Genomic DNA, 13834 nt, shown 5'->3' with positions numbered 1-13834 from the left:
AAATTGCAACACATTCCAAGTGCTACCAACGAATGCACTCCAGCCACACAGTTAAGAGTGTGTATCATAAAATCGAAAACCCAGGTATATTTAATCCACTCAGGATCACTCTGCAGCAGGTAAAATAAATAGAACAAGAAAGTATCTTACATACAACTACCTGCCAGATACCACTTTTACCTTTGACAGAATGAGAAATTAGATGGAAATATTCTGCTTGAACTGTCCAGCTATCTGCATACCTCATACCTGAACACTATCTTCTCCAAGAATACTCTGTATTTGACAAGTCTTCCTACTTATCAGAGAGAGAAACTGTTGAAAACTACACTAAAACACAGCAAAAAAACCCCCACTCTACTTTATAAATTAGTCATTTATTCAGATTGGCTACTTCGGTATCTGTAAGGTGATCTGTTAGTCCTACTAACACAGAGCACATGCTCATATTTCAGCTCATGGCTTGTCAAGTGGCACGTGGAACACCCATGAGACATCCTTTACTACAATTATAGCTAACCTTAAAGAGCAGTGGATGTCATTGCTGAGCCACTCTCCATCATCTTTGAGAGGTCCTGGAGGACAGGAGAGGTGCCCGAGGACTGGAGAAAGGCCAATGTCACTCCAGTCTTCAAAAAGAGCAAGAAGGAGGCCCCAGGGAACTACAGGCCGGTCAGCCTCACCTCCATCCCAGGAAAGGTGATGGAGCAGCTTATCCTGGAGGCCATCATCAAACAAGTGGAAGAAAAGAAGGTTATCAGGAGTAGTCAGCATGGATTCACCAAGGGGAAATCATGCCTGACCAATCTGATAGCTTTCTACGATGACATGACTGGCTGGGTAGACGAAGGGAGAGCCGTGGATGTTGTCTACCTCGACTTCAGCAAGGCTTTCGACACAGTCTCCCATGATATCCTCCTAGGGAAGCTGAGGAAGTGTGGGCTGGATGAGTGGTCGGTGAAGTGGATAGAAAACTGGCTGAATGGCAGAACTCAGAGGGTTGTCATGAGCGGCGCTGAGTCTAGTTGGAGGCTGGTAACTAGTGGTGTCCCCCAGGGGTCAGTACTGGGCCCAGTCTTGTTTAACTTCTTCATCAACGACCTGGATGAAGAGTTAGAATGTACCCTCAGCAAGTTTGCTGATGACACCAAACTGGGAGGTGTGGTAGACACACCGGAAGGCTGTGCTGCCATTCAGCGTGACCTGGATAGGCTGGAAAGTTGGGCAGAGAAGAACCTGATGAGGTTCAACAAAGGCAAATGCAGGGTCCTGCACTTGGGGAGGAACAACCCCAGGCACCAGTACAGGCTTGGGACGGACCTGCTGGAGTGCAGCTCTGCGGAGAGGGACCTGGGTGTCCTGGTGGATGACAGGTTAACCATGAGCCAGCAGTGTGCCCTGGCTGCCAAGAAAGCCAATGGAATCCTGGGGTGCATCAAGAAGAGTGTGGCCAGCAGGTCGAGGGAGGTTCTCCTTCCCCTCTACACTGCCCCGGTGAAGCCCCATCTGGAGTACTGTGTCCAGTTCTGGGCTCCCCAGTTCAAGAAAGATGAAGAGCTACTGGAGAGAGTCCAGTGGAGGGCTACAAGGATGATGAGGGGACTGGAACATCTGCCCTGCGAGGAGAGGCTGAGTGAGCTGGGCTTGTTCAGCCTGAAGAAGAGAAGGCTGCGAGGGGACCTAATAAATGCCTACAAATATCTGCAGGGTGGGTGTCAGGAGGATGGGGCCAAGCTCTTTTCAGTGGTGCCCAGTGACAGGACAAGGGGCAATGGGCACAAACTGAGGCACAGGAAGTTCCGTCTGAACATGAGGAAGAACTTCTTCCCTCTGAGGGTGACGGAGCACTGGAACAGGCTGCCCAGGAGTTGTGGAGTCTGCTTCTCTGGAGATATTCAAGACCCGCCTGGACAAGGTCCTGTGCAGCCTGCTGTAGGTGACCCTGCTTCGGCAGGAGGGTTGGACTAGACGACCCACAGAGGTCCCTTCCAACCCCTACTATTCTGTGATTCTGTGATTTGACGTCATAGTGGACCATTATAATCACAATGTGAACTACATTCTAACTTGTCTTTTCCATCACCAGCAGCACTTTTAAAGTGGGTCTGGTTTTAGAACTTCCTGAGACCAGCTTTAAAACAGTATTCGATTTTTGATTTTTTGATACATGGGTGGTCTACAGTAGCCAGGAAAATGTCTTCTTCTCACCTATAAAATGAGAAAAATAGCTACAGAAATTGCCGATGCAGAGTAAATACATAATATAATCAGATTATTTTAGACAATGCCGTTTTCCTACCTGTATAATTCCGTTTGTCATTATATCATTTAGAGATACTTCTGTACTCCAGTGTTATTTCTAATGTGTTCTTCTAGTCTTTTCTCTAATCCTCTTTTCTACTTTTATATTCACGCACTATAGTTTATCTTGTACTCCAGACCATCCAGAATAATCTCAAAGCACTACTCATTTTGAGCCTTTTTTGGAGTAACCAACCTGCGACACTTTAAAAGAAAGCCTGGCTGTCAAAAGGCAGCTTCTTACCACTTTCTGAAAAGCAAGCCTGCTAATTCAGTAATTGCTTTTGAAAACCTCCGCCTTTGTGCTGAGCACTGCGCTCTGCCACCCCAGCCCACACTGAGTAGAAAGCTCCCACACTAGGTCACACGAAACTAACGGGAGTTTTGCCACTTACTAAGGGCCAAATATGGCCGTTTGCTTCTAATTCCTATTTTCACTTGACTTTACAAGCTCTACAATCTGGTGCCACGTGAAAGTCAGGCTATGAAGTTCGTAAGAGGGAGGAAAAACAGTCACACCAAAAAGTTTCAACTGCAATAAAACTGGGGATACGTTCAAGCTATTTACCAACTTTCAGTGTTTCATGATCTGACTCATAGCAGCTTAACTTTCCACATTTCCATGCTGCGCTGTTTGCTTAATCATTTGTCTATTCAGTTAGGAAAACAATAATTAAAAAGGAAAAGTGATTTGCAAGAGTTATTGTTTAATTCATCCTGTACACTTATTTCATTAACTGAAAGCAGCTCCAGAGTGATCTGCAGCAAGTATTAGCTGAGACCTAGTATTAATACATGACTTTACTCTATGCAATTATGGTGCCGAGTAGTCTACTGCAGAAAAGTTGTAAAGTTGTATGAAAAGTTGTATGATTTGCCGATAAATATAATTTCTGCTGGTTACTGCAACTGGCATTCATTCAGTACAATTCTCTTCCCCGTCCCACTCCCCAGAGTGCTAGCTGTAGACAGACGAATATGCACATTTCCCATAACAACACACTTTTGAAGCAACCTCCCAGTCTACACAACAGCATGTCCGTGGACACAGACCTCCCCCTCCCTATCCCTAAAGCATATATTTTTCATTCCTAATTTGTACAACTGCATTCTGAGACTTTTTTGAACTGTTTGAAGGGGGCAAATGGTAAATATTTAAGGCCAGCACTTAACTCCATCCTAAATTAGAGGACTGCCTCCTCATAAATCCAACTAACTCAAACACTAAAGTCTATTTTTCAATTATTTTCTTTCACAGGTAGCTATCACCAGACTGGCCAATTCTTACATTCACAGTGAACGACACGCACAGTTCTTTAATAAAATGCCATCTAGTTTCCAGTTCCCATAATCCCCTTTGTTTACAGAACAAAGTCGTAACAGGCATGCCAGAATGAAAATGGGGATAATGTTCTTGCTATTCGATAGAAATGCCTCTGCAGCTTTTCAGAACGGGAATACCAGCCATCAGCAAAACACAGGGCTGGTATCTCAAACAGAGGCCAAATTATATCTGATTCACTGATCCTTTTCAGTCCTTGCCTCTACCACTCACTGACACAAAGATCTTCCGCGCTTTGACAACCCTTTTGTGTTTATTTGAGAAAAAAAAAAAATGCTGAAAAAGAGAATAAGCATCTTTGAGAAGGGGAAGTACTTATATTTCGACAATTGCTTTTGTTTTAAAACACAAAAAGGTTTCTTTCCCCTTTCCTCTACTCTGTATCGTTTAAGGCAGTTTCACTACCGATGGAGCCTATAGGCCCCTGCAGAGTTCTGCGCCAGCTTTTTTTCTAAATGACACTAGCTGAAAGAAAACTTGGTAATAAATGTCATTTTTGTACTCTGGAGTACGCAATGCACCTTCAATACTTTCCCAAGTATACCGATCTACACAGTAATAAAAAGAAGGATTAAACACTAATCTCTTATACCCATAATGCATCAACCGACTACACCTGCTAAAATCCAATTTGGTAATTAAAAAATATATCTACTGAACAGTCAAACCAGCAGACTAAAGGGAAAGTACTGTCTCTGCAGACAGCTAGCAGAAAACAGTTTCAAAATTCAGGCACTTAACCACTTAACACAGACCTATTTTTACCTCTATTCATTTTTATGTGACCTTAAGCAGTGTAAGAAACAAATACCTACAATTATGGTGCAGCAATTAAAGGGTAGTTTTATTGCTACAGTAATGACTTAAATATCCAGTAAAAACTAGATAAGCAGCTTTGCCTTTTAGTCTATCTTTAGAAAATGAAAAAAAAAAAAGTTAGCCTATTCTCCCTTTCCCTTTCCCTTCCCCCCCCCCCCCACCCCCAGCCCCCTTGTTAGCAATAAGGAGACAGAGAACAGAAAATAGATGCTTTTTTATGTTCTGTTTGCTAACTCCTCTTGGCTCAGTCCTTCCAGGCTTCAGGTTTCACGTTTTTTTTTCTAGCTCTTCTTTGTTTCTCTTTTACTCCCCCTCCTCTCTCTAGATGTTCTGTTTTCTACATCTTGTAAACTTCCTTTATTCCCTGATGCTCCCATTTTTCTTGCCCCCTCTTTCAACTGTGCTCCTGACCGAGGCGCAGAGGTGCCAAAGCATTACTAATTTCAGGCTGACAACCCAGGCTTCAAGCACACCTAGGCAGAAAGAGCCTGTCACTGGAGGGCTGTCTAAAACAATAAAGTCATTAACTGACTGAATAATAATACAGGCTCCTGGAGTTTCTGTGAAGAGCCAGGACTTGCTGAAATACCAAACGGGTGCGTACGTTCAAACGAGTTGATGATCTGTTTCACCAATTAAACTGGTCAGCAGTTTTCCATGGTGGATTAAGCCCCCCACACTATGATGGGTTTAGAAACAACAACAGAACATAGAGGAGACGCATGCATATATCACATTTAGGCTATATGTCACTTCTTACCATGAAATAAATAAAATAAGGGATTTTTCTCATTAAATTACAGGACTGCTCAAGCAGAAGCGAGTGTTTTATTTGCAAGAAACAAAAATTCTCAGCTCTGACAAAATGGCAGTGATCCTGCCAACACTCCTGCTTCCCATTCAAAAAAAACCTGCCCTGAAACAGATGGGGGACCATTTTATATTTTCTATTCTGCTGTACATCCTAGGATACCACCTGTCACTTGGGAGCACATTTTGCAGTCCCTCCCAGGTAGCTATGGATGTACCAAGTGGAAAGGGGACAGTTTTCCCTGAAGTTACTCTTCAGCTTCAGAAACCAGTGCACTTTTGAATGTCATGACCTTCTGCAACCATCAGTGCTGCTTCTCCTCTCTCTGGTCTGTCCAACACTGGTAGCTTTCATCACTCCCCTACAGGTCATCTCTCTGAGCACAATACGGTCTGGCTTTCCAAAACTGCAATTATTTTACATGATTTTTAAAAGGTCTTTAGTGATCCTCAAGTTACAACGGCAGCTCTGCGTGCCACTACTTTTCTAAAAAAGGAGTTCTGACATCTCCAGGGGGAGTCTGGAGAACCTCCCAGCCAGCACAGCTGGACACGGACACTCAGACACAACTGCACCAGTGTCCCCACAGCAAACAGCAGGCACAGCCGATCTCAAAGCAGAACCACCCTATCATACAGCGGTGCTCATTACCCTTAGCAAATGGATAATGGGGAAAAAATACCCTATTTGCTTGAACACTGTGCTTTTGTATCAAAAAAGGGCAAGAAACATACCAGTTGCCCAACAGGGTGGAAGAAGAGCAGAAACAGCCTAGCAGTATTTACACTGATGTGTTAGATAGCAATAAAAACCATAAATCCCAGGGATTATACTATCACTGGATCATGTCCAGTAGGCCTCAGGCAGAAAACTAGTTGCCATGGCAGCTTAATGTTATCCAGTCAGACCTCAGGTTTTTATTATTAGACACAGATATTCTACCTTAAAAAAAAAAAAAAAAAAAAAAAAAAAAGTCAAAAAATCACTTGGTGACTGGTGCAGGCTAGTACAGTGTATGTCACAGCCAGGCCACAGTAGTACTTCCCACAACAAAGCAGAGGACTCAAAAAGCAAAGGCAATATTTCTATCACATTATAAGACAGTACCTGTGGGTGAAAGTAACCTCTAAATAGGTATTCTCTCCCTCTATGTATTGCTTTCATCATTTAAAACGGCAAAGGGGACGTGCCAATTAATCATTAATTAATCATTAAAGAGGAGGAAGAGAACTGGCAGCACAATGGCTAATTTCATATATTTGAAGGTACCTCTATCACCTGGGTTGTTCATTCAGTAGCTTGTTATAGCATCTCTCAAAATACACCTCACTTATCCCCTAGATGCAATAAATATGTGCAGATACCTTAAAAACAAACAAAGGACCACTAGTATTAGCCATCCTGTTTCAGTGAATTAGAAATACATGGGGAATCATTCGACACTGCTGACCATGGAAGTTCACCTGAAATACTGCAACACCATAGTGAAACCTTAAAGTTGTATTCAGTCCTACACATAACAGCAAAGAGTAATCAGTCCATCTTTTACGTGGTCTTCCTCTTGAGCTAAAGTAAGTACAAAGATGAGAGAGAAAAAAAAAAAACCCAGTGCTGGAATACTTTTTAGTGACTGGCACCTAGTGAATGCTCCCAGGTGATTATCAATTAATTTAATCTTCTTGGTTGATTACCTAAACCATATTGTCAATGAGATTAAAACTGTCCGTCGTTGCAATGTTACCAAATCTCAACAGCACAAAAGGAAAAACAAAAGAGGAAGAGAAATTTGGCTTCTTTGGGTCGGAGCTATGGACTCTGGATCTCAGATTTGAGTCTTCTCAAATTACTATTTTATTTCATGCAAGGTGCACCTGGCTCTAGGTAAATTAGAGAAACATTAGCTGCAATCAGAAGTAGTATCCTCACTTCACGTCTGCACCACACAGTGCAAACTCTTTAAAATGACCAATGTGAGGTGACTCATCTACAGCTGACACAGTTTAAGTCAAAATTCAAGCGATGCTATTTTCCTTCAAGAATACTTACCACCCTTTGCATATCTTGTCTAGGGATTACAAAATTATGAGGCTCAACTAATCCACTTAAATTCAGATTGACAGTACTAAAACTGACAGGACTAAAAAGGAGTTATGCTAGGAAAAAAAAAAGATAAAAACTGTTTTCTTGGCAAAATGCAGACAATCATGACAGCGGCACAACACGGTACCTGGGTTAATACACGAAGGGAAAAAAAAATAATCCTCGGATTATATGCAGACAAATGAGAAGGATACAGACAGACTTCATTCAAGAGGCAACTTTCAATACAGCCACCGCAAAATTAAGACATATTTTAGCATCCTATGTCAAGACAATGGTGTGCAACTTTATGCAATTTATTCCAGGTGGGAACAGAGACAGACCTGGCTGAGCAGCCTCTCATTTAACTATCGTTATTTAGTCCAACCACAGAAAAACAGAAAAGAAAAAGAACAGATCTTCTGATATATTTGAAGATTTGCTTGCTACGACAAATGCTACTTTTTTTTTTTTGCCTAGACTTTCCTGTGGGCCTTGTGAGCGCAAAACACAGGACACTTGACATTCAAACTGTTACATTAGAATAATGCCTGAAAATGGCAGGGGCTTGACTGACTCAACTAGAACCAAAACTTCTACTTATGGCAAAGCCTAAGGATGGGAGCAGGATATTACTTTTCTGAACCCTTTTGCTGGGCTGAACAGTTACACGAACTTCGAGACCAAAGATTACGATTATAAATATCGCAAAGAAAACCCTTCTAAAGCGAATCATTATGATTTATTTCTGGATGTGGCAATTAACCTATTACAGTCTGAGTCAAGACTATTTTGCTGAGAACGAGTGAGATATCTTACTCTGTGCAGTCTTAATTTTTCCATTATTCATCATGACATCCTAAGTTTCTTAGTAAAGATTATGCAGCCTCACCCTCCAAATGCCTGGACTGCATAGTGTCTGGGGATTATACCTACAGCAATCAGTATAGCAGGGCTGATCCTTGACTGAGAGTCCTAGGTGCTACATGGAAACAGTAGTAACTTCTAACACTTACATGAATCAAACCCGGTCCAAGCACCTGGGTAATGGAAACTTTCAGTGGTAACTTCCAGAATCAATGCATCACGAAAATGAAACTAAATTTGCCGTTAGAAACCCAAGTAGTGTCTTACTGCAATAGGAAGGCATTCCTCGCTTTCCTTACCAGAATACTAAATATTCGTTTCCAAAAGGAATGTGAGCGGAAAAGCACTATTATAATAAACATTTCAATGGCTATTTCAACTGCCATCTGTATTCCTCTCAATCTTCCTCAAATGTTTCAATTCCCTGAAAAGACACCTGTGGCACTCACTCATGAGAACAAACCTCTCTCTTTTTCCCTTTCTCTCCCCCCGACAATGCCAGTTTGCAAATGGAATAAAGCAAGCCATGCTACCCTTGCTGTGCACTTCAGAAAATACCACCCAGTGTGTCCTACAGTAATGACCACTGATGCAGAGATATTTTTCCTTAGGACAAATGTTATCAAGAACATCTTGTACAAAGATCACCGAAACGCTGTACTTTGATAGCTAATATAAGGAGATTCATGATCTATCTAAATGATCGTTAAAGTTACTCATGGCAAAATTCTTTCCTTTCCTGGTGCATGATGCATGGTTCCTCTCCAATAAATCTCAGACACTTACTATAACCAAGACATGTCTTTGTATGCATATGAAAATGTTTTTGGTCCATAAATGCAATAGTTTCACCTACTGAGAGAACACAAAGTCATCCAGCGAGACAACATACTGAATTTCTGTTGAAACAAAACTGTAGAGCATGAAATAGCAACCTGTCATCAGATGTTGGGAGTCTGATGTTCAGCAGCAGCAGCTAAAACCACCCTTTCCTCCCACCTATGTCTGAGGGAATTGACAGCCATCTGCATGCAGGTCTGGCCAGTCTACAACCTGCAGGCAAGGACTAGAGTCAAACTCCGCAATGCTGTTTGTATCTGTTTCACTAGGGTTTAGGACTGTGTTCTAGGAAGTTTAAAGGAAAAAAAAAAACCAAACAAACCACAACACCCAAACAAAAGAAAACACCCCTAAAAAAACACAAACAAAAACCCAAGCCAACCCAACACAAAACAACAACAAAACAACCCCCCACTCACACATGCATACCCTGAAAATCAAACCAAACTAAAACCAAGGCTCAATGTTTTCTATTAATTTCAGTGCAGGTGTTCTCTACTACAATCTACTTTCTATTAAAATATGCACACCGTACCTGGAGAATGGACCCAAATCCATGTCACCCTACTGCACTTTAGCATGAAGGCGAGGAATTCAGTTGCCCGCAGGAGGAGGCTCCCAGCGAATACAGCCTGAGAGCCTGCCAACACAGGCTCGGTAGTTGGCTGAAAGGCACTATCCGCAACACGCGGCACCACGAGCCTTCCGCTTTGTTTGGACAGGCTGCTCACAGGGACCTTTCCTGCCCAGAACACAGAGCCCACATAGCTTGGTGCACAGCACTCCGACGAGGTGATCAGACAGGTGAGCAAGCAACAGAATCAACTTCAGCAGCCATCTTAGCCGGGTGCTCTGAGTTCAGAATAACTCTTATTTAGTTGGGTGATGCCTACAGCAAATGAGTGATGCATTATTTTGATCTGCCTCTCAGGGCTCAGATCGTGGTATCTGAAGCTCACCCTTCCCCTGAGAAAAGGATTTCTGCAAAGTAAAAGCAGCAAGTGAAATGTAGCAGATCTGACCTTACATTAAACATCTGAGCTACATTTTAAAATACCAGCACCCAGACATTATTACTTGGCCTTGATACGCTGCCAAGGGAGAGCAAAGAGCCACTGAACGTTGAACTCTATTTAGAAGTCACATCCATTTTCAATAATACTTGGAATACTGTGTACATAACCTAAGGATGTACAGACAACAGACTATGATGTCACAAAATAATTACATTTCACGTGAAGGTCTTAATGGATTAATGCTTAGTGGTGTCATAAATCAGAAAAATTACTGAGGAACATGTGACACCACAAATGAATTACATACAGTAGCTTGTGTATGTAGAGAGGCATCGGGGTAAAATAAACAAGATTTTTGGCTCACAAGCGTACAACATGTCTGCTGTTCTTTATTAGAAGTTAACGTTTTGATAAAGTTCACTACAGTACATTTTCTTAAAAATGTAGCGATGTCACTTTTAATGTGCAACTGTTGGCATTTTGCCCATTATAGACACAACTTACCGATTTCAAAAAAACCTAGTACCATCAATCTACATGCTTGTTCCTTAACTCTGTTGTTACTGAGTGGGTGTCCCCAATACTACAACTCAAGTTTTTCTTTGAGGACCTTGGAAATAGAGTAACATGAGCCATCTGATATTTCAGTCATGCAACTGGGATTTATCTGTGGTACTCAAAAAAGCCCTCAGGATAAAAATCAGTAACTGCATTCAATCTATTTACAAACTACATTGAACTGTCTCAAGTACAGCTGCATAGTTTTTTACTTTAGCTTACCTTCAGATGTGATGGATTTCTGCTCTTTTGCCCAGTATTGCAATGTTAACTTGTTATAGTATAAATTAATCTCCCTTTCCTTAATACACCTTGTCTCCACCACGCCTTTTCTTGACCTGTCTTCTATATATCACACAACCCTATTCTCTGCCTTCAAATTTTTCAGCTACATGTCTCCTCCAAGTGTTGTCCGCCATAAAATGTGTCCATATTGTTCAGGGGAATACTCTTGCTACGCAGGTCCTTGTCTCTTAGGTGCCAGTGGGATCTCTTCTACTTTTCTCCCAAATGCGATAGATGGGGAGAGAATAACAATATCTCAGCTCCAAAGACACAGACACAATGGTCATCCCAAAATCTTGATGCAGGGTGGCAGAGCCGAGAAACAGCAAGAATCATAGAATCACCGAATAGTTTACGTTGGAGGGGACCTTGAAAGGTCATCTAGTCCCACTCCCCTGCAATGAGCAGGGACATCTTCAACCAGATCACGTTACTCACAGCCCCATCCAACCTGGATGGATGGATGAGGTGATGGATGAAGAGCAAATGTAACTCATGCCATCTTTACAAAAGCTTCATAAACAATCCTTAAAGCCATTCTAACAAACAGGCAAGACCTAAATTCAGAAGACTTCCACAAAAGAATCCGAGATCAGCACAAAAGTCTGTAAAGAAAAATTGGAAAGTAAAACCGAGTAAACAAAATAATTGAGGAAAACCAAAACACCACTCTGAAAACACTTTCCTGAAAAGCTGTCACCACTTAAAGTATGCACAGAAATCTTTGTCTTCTTATTTGAAAAAAAAAAATAAATGAGTGTGATTCATGTAAATATTTCCTCTCGTCAGATCGGACCATCCTCTCTTTATAGCCTCATCAGGTCAAAAGCTAGTTGAGCCTGTGATGCTCACTGACCTGAGGGAAAACTGAATGTTTAAGAACAAAAAAAGCCATGTCATTTCTCTAGATGGAAATGGAAAGGCTTCATCTTCCCCTATATTTCTTTTCAGTCAGGTAGCAGTTTTTATTTTAAAAATATTTAATAATAATATTTTATACTTTTCTTGGTTGTGGTCATCAACTGCAGAAAGCTGAGATGTGGGGGTTTTTTACTTATGTAAGAAAGAAGGCTTTGTCCTTTGCTTTTTCATCCTAGCCTGAAACTTATTTAGAAGACCTAGTCAACAAACATACAACTTTGAATTAGAGGGCTGGCTCATCAAAACTAAACGCAGTTTTGATACTGCTTAATGTTGTGCTGTAAAATATTGCTGGTTTCCAAAATTTAATTTACCACGTTTTTAAAAGGTGAATTTATGTTTCCTGACATAGTACTTTATTCCATTTACTGGACCAATAGCCAGGTCTACGTTTCTCATCTGCTCAAACTAGTGCACATGTAGTAATGGTTTGACTATTTCCTTCCCTTACCACGGATGATAAATCCAGAGGAAAACAAACAACAAACTTCTTGAGGGCTTCAAATACATCTGCTACTGAATGTAAGGTAAATAAAAACTGTCCAGTAAAGGAGGCAGAGAATGGAGCATACCATGTATCCCTGCCCCTATTAATGCTGCTTTACTGCGTGACCCCAAGGAACATCCCTGCCTGGTCAAACATCATCCGTGCCTGGTCAAACAGGAGGAGTTCCCCTGCAGAAGTGAAACAGAGGTCAAGAGATGAGAGAGCAACGAGCGGTGAGGAGAATCCACTGCTACCGCTGCCAGGGTTGAGCCAGGCAGCTTCACACAGCACAGGGCAAGCACCACCTGAGCCTCACCACCAGCAGTTTCTACTCTTCCTACAGACCTCTGTCTCTCCAGACAAGGGAAGCCATCTCTGGCTCTCCTCGGAAGAGGAGTTTATGCTCTGACACACAAACACACAGGTCGAGAAGACAACATCAAACGACACAGAGACGTCGCAGCCCTGAGTTTCCCAGAGATGCCGCTGCAGGGGCAGCTCTGCCATGCAGGCAGGACAAGGGGTCACGCAGGTCAGCAAAATATCAAGGGTAGCAAATTGTTTAGTGACTATTTTGTTTACTGTGCAAGTGGCTTTTGACTAGGAGGGGAGGTAATTCTTCCAAGTTGCCTTAGGCAGTGAAAGCTATAAAAGCATTTGTACTTGACTGGTGTCTAGGGAAATCAGACCAAGTCCTAGGTCTGTTTCTTTATCAAGCTTGCCAAGTGGTACGCTATGTGTGGTACACTTTTATATTTTTTTCCTCTCTCTCCCCCATGCCAATTATTGCACATAACATGTCCAGAAAGAGTAATACACATGTCAGTCCAAAAGCAAACAAAAAGCAGGCAAACAAATCCCTCTGACACTCAGTATTTAGCAAGCTGCTTTTGCAAAATTTTACAATTTAAGCAAGAATTTGCCCTCATGTTCATAGGAAAACACAATGCCATGCAGATTTCTCATGAGAAAAATCTCTCTCAAGCTGAAGATTTGCATGGCAAGTTGAACGAAGCAATAAACAGCTGAAAAATAATTTTAGTTACAGCTTGGCAGAAGTTAAGTGACAGTGCCCACTAACAGGCATTACCAATGATAAAAACAGAAATATGGATTTTTAGAGTTTATTTATGGACCATTATGTACTTTATGCTGCACCGTTATCACATGTTAAATGAGAAATTACAACGCAGCTGGTGACAACAGGGAATTTCAGTAATAACCTTGAACAATCATTTTATTTTCCCCCCAATCCTTACCTAGGAAAAAGTGCAATTTTTGTCAAAACACCTAAAACTGAAGTCAACTGTAAAATATTACATTCTTTGAGAAGGAAGAAGGTGACTTTGGCTAACACTGATGCATTTACAGAGAGGAACAATCCACCTTTCAAAACAAAAATGTTAAATTAACATGAAACACTGAAATGATTAAAAATTTAGCAGATTATAAATTACTATTATTAAATGCAACTATCAACAATAACTCAGAGAAAAGTGCTTTGTGTT

At 41.5% G+C, this 13834-nt stretch overlaps 1 protein-coding gene across 1 annotated transcript in view; it reads right to left on the bottom strand.

The window, feature by feature from the left end:
* The window catches only part of CDH2 (cadherin 2), a 118375-nt gene that overhangs the window by 43891 nt on the left and 60650 nt on the right, over nucleotides 1–13834 (bottom strand). The gene's annotated exons all lie outside the window — the stretch shown is intronic.

The sequence above is a fragment of the Opisthocomus hoazin genome, chromosome 3 (assembly GCF_030867145.1).
Source record: "Opisthocomus hoazin isolate bOpiHoa1 chromosome 3, bOpiHoa1.hap1, whole genome shotgun sequence".
Lineage (NCBI taxonomy): Eukaryota > Metazoa > Chordata > Aves > Opisthocomiformes > Opisthocomidae > Opisthocomus > Opisthocomus hoazin.
The sequence above is the reverse complement of the archived record's forward strand: the minus strand, read 5'-3'. Positions and strand labels throughout refer to the sequence as shown.